The sequence below is a fragment of the Mandrillus leucophaeus genome, unplaced genomic scaffold (assembly GCF_000951045.1).
Source record: "Mandrillus leucophaeus isolate KB7577 unplaced genomic scaffold, Mleu.le_1.0 Scaffold252, whole genome shotgun sequence".
Taxonomy (NCBI): domain Eukaryota; kingdom Metazoa; phylum Chordata; class Mammalia; order Primates; family Cercopithecidae; genus Mandrillus; species Mandrillus leucophaeus.
In genome coordinates this window covers 3315462-3322259 of record NW_012102610.1, presented here as the reverse complement: position 1 = coordinate 3322259, position 6798 = coordinate 3315462, and positions in this window count along the sequence as shown.

Genomic DNA, 6798 nt, shown 5'->3' with positions numbered 1-6798 from the left:
TTTTCTCTCTGGCCATGTGATCTTTGCACACACAGGCTCCCCTTCACCTTCCACCATGAGAGGGAGCAGCCTGAGGCTCTCACCAGATGCAGATGCCCAGTTTGAACTTTCCAGCCATCAGAATCATGAGCCAAATAAACCGTTTTCCTTTCTTCATCACCCAACCTCAGATATTGCTTTATAGCCACATTAAATGGACTAAGACACTAAGCCAAGATGGAAACCCAATTCTGTACGACCCCAAAATCCAGGGTCATACAGGAAGGGGAGTGGAAATGCCCTGACTTTCCTCTCCTCTCTGATCTTCTAAACCACACCAGGATCTGAAGGAGAGGGAACCTGCATGGCGCAGTCCATAGAGATCTGCCGCCTGGACATATACAGGGTCAAAAATGGGTCTGGTAATGGAGGACATCCCCAAAGCCAAGCCAGTCAGCAGCTGGAGTCTCTTAACTACCACCCTGTAGACTGTGTGGCAGAGTCCAGAATCAAATTTCGACTTGAGATTTCAATTCTGTCTCTGCCTAGCTCTTCTGACAACCTCCTCTGCTATCACTTGGCATTGCTGAGGCAGTATCCCTCCTACACAGCACCGGCTTCTGCACCTGGGTGAGTCTCTCCAGCCCAAGCACAGGATGACCTCTGGGAGAGAGAGTTCTCCTTCTCATGCCCCATTTGTCCCTTTCATGGCCCCAGCTGTTAACCAAGACCGAGGCAGAGGGCCTGACTTGCCTTCTCACTGAGGCTCATCCTGAGGAGAGACTGATGGTTTAATATTAACCCCAATAATAGGAATAGCTTACATTTATCAATCACCTGCAATGCCCTGTGCCCACACTAAGTACATCATATGCATTGCCTTATTTTATTCTCACATACAGCTTTGCAATGTAGGTACTATAGCTATCCCACTTGACAGATGGGGAAACTGAGGCTCAGAGACATTAAGTAGGTCAGGAAAAACTCAAGACTCCAGTATTCTTGACTCCATGTGCTTAACTTTTAAGACATGCTATGACTGTGTTGACAGTTTCCTAATGAGTTACAGCCAAGGGAGCAGTTTCTAGAGGTACAGTCAGTAAGACCAGGTTGTTTCTCTTTGTGTGGCTCATGAAGTCTTCTGGTGGGTTCGAGGTCTTCTATATAAAGGACTCTGTGTGTGGGGAGGGTCAGATACTGGGGCTAATATCAATGGTAATAACTCTCAAGCTCGCTTTGAAAGACAGTCTGGATGCTTCTCTCTTCTCCAGAGCAAGCAGCTGTGCATCTCTGAAGAAATGAATGTTGATGGGTCTAAAGCAATCGTAGAAATTCAATTTTTTTTTTTTTTGGCTGGTATTCTGTTTAGGGGTGTTTGTGTCATTCAGTGAAATATGATGGGATATCAATGGGAGCTTTGGGAATAGGTTTCCTTGCTGATAAAACAGAGGCACCATGGCCCAAAAAATAAGTCCCCTTCTGCTTATGTCATCATGGTTTTGAGTGATGACTGGCACTCTGGCAGCCATTTTGTGATCATGAGGGCACAAGCCTGAGATGGAAGTCAACTGACAGGGAATGGCAGAGCAGCAAGATCGATACATATGAGTTCTTGACAATGTCATTGAGCCATACCACAAAGACTTCACCAACTCTGAGGCCACCCCACCGTCTGGACATCTTGTTACATAGGATAATAAAATCGGCTAATTGTTTATATAATTGCTAGTTGGGGTTTCTGTTACTTGTGGCCAGAACAGCCTGATTGACCGGGCACAGTGGCTCACACCTATAATCCCAGCACTTTGGGAGGCTGAGGTGGGCAGATCACCTGAGGTCAGGAGTTCAAAACCAAACTGGCCAACATGGTGAAAGCTTGTCTCTACTAAAAATACAAAAATTAGCCAGGTGTCGTGGCACATGTCTTGCAGTCCCAGCTACTCAGGTGGCTGAGGCAGGAGAATTGATTGACCCCAGGACGTGGAGGCTACACTCCATCCTGGGTGACAGAGCAAGACTCCGTCTCAGAAAAAGAAAAAAGCCAGCCTGATTGCTACAGAACCTGACATTTTCAGCCTCAACATTTGCTACTTTCCAGTCCTCATGCTCCCCACCATCTGTGCTCACTCCCCTTAGCCTCTCACTGTCCCCAAACATGCCATGCCCTCTCCCGCTCCCACACCTTTGCCTATCACCATTCTGCCTGCCAAGAATGCCCTTGCCCACCTATCTCTTAATAGCCAGTGACTCAGTGACATTCCTGTATCTGGGAAGTCCTTCCTGACACCCCTGGCTGGGATGCATGACCCTCCTCTGTGGTTCCAGCTCCTCCTTCACAGCACTGACCACCAAGGGACATGTCTGTCCCCCACTGACCCGTGAGATCTTTGAGGAGGGAAAGAGGGAATTATGTCCCTGGCACTCAGGAAGGATGCTGCTCAGGGCTTTCATGGGTTTATCATGTCCTGAAACCATTATGCTTGTCTACATGAATACGTGTGGCAGAGTGAGTTTGTTAAATCACAGGCTTTGGAGTTACACAGACCTAGGTATGAGTTCAGCTAGCTGAGTCTGACGAGTACACTAACGAGCTATAGCACCTCTAGGCACTAACAACCTCTCTGTGTCTCAGTCCACCTACCTGCAAAGTGGAGATGGTAAATCTGTCTTACTAGGGCATGCTGAAGATTAGACAAGGCGTGTTAACTCTTAACTTGGTGCCTGGTATGTAGCAGATTATTCATACATGCCAGCTCTTGGGATTATTACTTTATTGGTTTGCATTTAATTTTTGTTGGGGGAAGAGTTTTGAGCTTTTGCCAAATTCTCAAATGGGTCTATGATCCAGGAAGATCAAGAACCACTGGTTTGGAGAGTAAAAGGAGCCCCCAGTGGGTCTGCTGGCTATGATGAGTATACTGCATAAATGCTCACATGGCGGCTTTGTGACGTCCACTGGGAGGTACTGTGTAAGTGTCCCTCTGTGGGTCACAGTGTGATCTTGCCCATGATGAATTTCCCCTCCCAAGCCCCTGGGTCCCTGTGACCTCCAGGGTTCTCCAAATACCTCATTAGCACAGGCTGAGAGCAGAGCTAGAAGTGGGGCTGCTGTTGCCTCTGCAGAGAATGTCCCTCATTAGAGCAGAGAGAAGCAGCAGCTCTGACAGGGGCTGGGCAGTGGCAAGGCCCCTTTGTGTCTGGGCCTGATGATTCAGGGAACATTGCACTTCTGAGGACATCATTGTCAGCACAAAGCTGCGGCTCTGACGACAGAGCCCAGGCTCCTCTGGACTGGCACTGTCCTGCCTCCCCCAGCTCCCTTGATTGCTCAGCCCCCTTTCCTATGACTGCACCAGTGTTAAAGCTGCATCTGTAATAAACTGTCCTTTTACTCACTGGTCCTCCCAGTGGCCAAGAGAGGGTAGACTGTGATCCCTGTCAGAACCCTGAGGCCCCAATAGACTGGGCAGAGCCAGGTTTGGGATTCATGTCCCCCTGCTCCAAACTCTTGCAGAATGGCAGGCAGAAGTGCCCACTTAGTATCAGGCACACCAGGGTGGGTCCCAGTTGTGCCACTCTCAAGCCGTGGTGTTGGGCCATCCGTTTCTATTTTCTGAGCTCCAGTTTCTTCATCTGTGGGAAGGAGATAAATAGTCACAACTGAACCCCCTCCTCCCCTGCCTTGCAGAGAAATCATTCTAAAAGTCACATCTGATTATATCGCCCTGCTGCTCACAGCCCTCAGCAACACTCCCTGGCCCTCAGGATGAAGGTGAAGGTTTTTGGTCTGCCTTTCAAGGCCCTTTGCAATTTGGATGCTGCCCACTGCCCTGGCCACAGCCCCCACCACACACCCCAACCAGTCACAAACCAAACCACTTCTCTCCTCAGCCCACTCAATTCTGTTTCCTTTACCAGGAATTCTTTCTGCCTCTCTTTTTCACCAGGAAAATCCCTGCTTCAAACTCAATGCAGGTACTTCCTCCTCCAGGAAGCCCTCCGTGACCTCCCACTCCCTCTTTCCACATTGCATTAGGTGCCTCCTCTTGGCTTCCACCTCCCAGAGCTGAGTGGACCTTGTGCTAGAATCCTGGCATTAGAAAGAGCCTTAAAAGTTCATGGAAAGCAGTGCATCTCCAAGCGTGGCCCAGCATTGTCTGGAAACTTGTGAGAAATGTACATTCTCGGGTCCCACTCCCAGACCTCCTGAATCAGAAACTCTGGGAGTGGGACCCAGCAATCTGTGTTGTAACAAAGTCCTCCAGGGAATTCTGATGCCCAAATGTCAGAACCACTGGTCTAATGCAGTCCTTTGCAACCATGCTAGAGTTCTGTATTTGCGGTGCTCCGTGAAATCGACTGCCATGTGGTCTGGGCTCCTGCACCTGCTACAGGAGAAAGAGGCCCCTGCTGAGCTATTGGTGCCCCTGTGTGCCCAGCCACCCCTCCTTCCAGGGGCCTTCAGCTAATAGAGTTGCCATAAGTGCTCACGTGGCGGCTTTGTGAGAGTTCTCTCCATGACATCCCGTTCTCCCACTTTCTGCAGACACATGGCCAATTTTAAATTGTAACTTTCTTTTATTGGCGAAGAAGAAATTTTGGCACCTGTTTCATTTATTTCTCATCAGCTTCTCTTTATCCCAATCTTGCCAGGCTGGGGCCTGCTGGGCTTAAGAATCAAAATACTGGTCATCTGCCTCTTAAGGAAAATGCTGTAAATTTCATGGGGCTTATCTCAGGCGCACCAAGTGTTACCTGGAAAATACATCTTTCCTCCTCTTCTCCTGCTCAGCAACCTGCCAGTGTGGTTCAGAGGGTTGTAAAAGTATCAGTAGTCCAGATGGTTTCTGAACCAACTTCTCTTCCCATTAGAAGAGTCCAGCTTCCCTCAATTCCCCTTTTTCTACTTTTGGAATTGCTAACCTGTCATACTTGGAGGTTCTTCTTGGTGTCTAATCTAACTCTTTGTTATTGCTGGCTCCAAATCAGCCTGTCACGTATAGAGGAAAAGTATTTTTATCTCTGTTTTTCGGCCTGGAAACTAGCACAGGACCTGGCATACAGTAGGCACTCAATGTTAGTTTAGAAAATAAGTGAATGGGCCGGGCGCGGTGGCTCAAGCCTGTAATCCCAGCACTTTGGGAGGCCGAGACGGGCGGATCACGAGGTCAGGAGATTGAGACCATCCTGGCTAACACGATGAAACCCCATCTCTACTAAAAATACAAAAAACTAGCCAGGCGAGGTGGCGGGTGCCTGTAGTCCCAGCTACTCGGGTGGCTGAGGCAGGAGAATGGCGTGAACCCGGGAGGCGGAGCTTGCAGTGAGCTGAGATCCGGCCACTGCACTCCAGCCTGGGCTACAGAGCGAGACTCCGTCTCAAAAAAAAAAAAAAAAAAGAAAATAAGTGAATGAATGAATGAGGAGATTAATAATAACAATTATTGATGATGAAAATGAACATTTAGGCTGAGGTGGGGCAATTGCTTGAGCCCAGGAGGTCAAGGCTGCAGTGAGCTATGATCACGCCACTGCACTCCAGCCTGGGTGATAGAGCAAGACCATATATCTAAAAAATAAAAACAAAAATGAATATTTACTCTCAGGATTATGTTAAGTGTCTCAGATATATTCAAATACCCAACAACCTTATGAGGTAGATACTATTTTATCCCTATTTGACATAGGGGAAAACTGAAGCTCAGAGAGATTAAGCAATTTGCCTAAGGTCACACAGCAATGTCATGACAGAACTAGTAATTGAACCCAGCTGAACTAATTATACAATTGAAAGATCACTTCCTACATTATCCCTTGAGTGTTGCTTTTCTGAGGGGCACAGCTGTCGCAGGAAGCCTCTAGCTCCTGGAGGTTCAGTGTGAGTGAGGGCCAGGCAGAGACAAATGAGCTCCATACTTGTCCTTTGATGAAAACCTCCTGAAGACAGCTGGGGAGAAGGAGGAGGAGGAGGTGGACAGAAGCCGGGTACACCAGAGGAGACAGAGATGTGGCGTCAGAGGCAACAAGTGCTGATAGGTCTGTGAGTAAGAGGCCCCTTCTCTGTCACTGGGCTGGGGCTTCTATCACAGCAAAGCTTCAAAACCAATGACAAGTCAGTAAAAGACAATGCTGGCCTGCTCCTGCTGCCAACACACGCATTTTCTTGACTTAACACCGCTCTTTCCTTCTTTTTTTAACCCTTAAGCTTATGATCATTTTTAATATTTTAAATTTACTCAGGTAATAAATGAAGACATTATCACTTTAAAATGTATGTAATATACAGATACGTAGAGCCAAAATTAGAACTTCCTTGTATAACCCCCCACCTCCCAGCTCGAAGATGTTGCCACGGTTCACAGTTTGAAATTGGTTAGCCTGGTTTCTCTAGAAATGGGACTCAGGACAAGGGTGAATGTATGGCTGCTTCCTTTGGGTGGTGCAAGCCCAGAGATGAGCCCAGGATGATCACAGGCCCAGAAAGAGAGCAGGGAGGCCATGGGATGGGTGGTACCATGAGGCCATCACCCTCATGGCTGCTCTGGAGGCACACCCACCTCACACAGAACACCTCCAGGAGGACTGCAAGGAGAAATCCAGCCTCACATAGTCCAGAGAAAGATGGAAGGAGAGGGGGTATATCCACCTAGATCCCTCCTGTCTCCTGGGTCTCATTAGTCAACCTTGGCTCTGTGGCCAATGAAGGATTAATTCTTTTGTACCTCTGGCACCATTTGGTCATTTTGGGGGCTCTGAGGTCTTTCCATCCCACACACTGTGGGGTGTGTCTCAAATATAGATGTAAGTCTTATTATTACT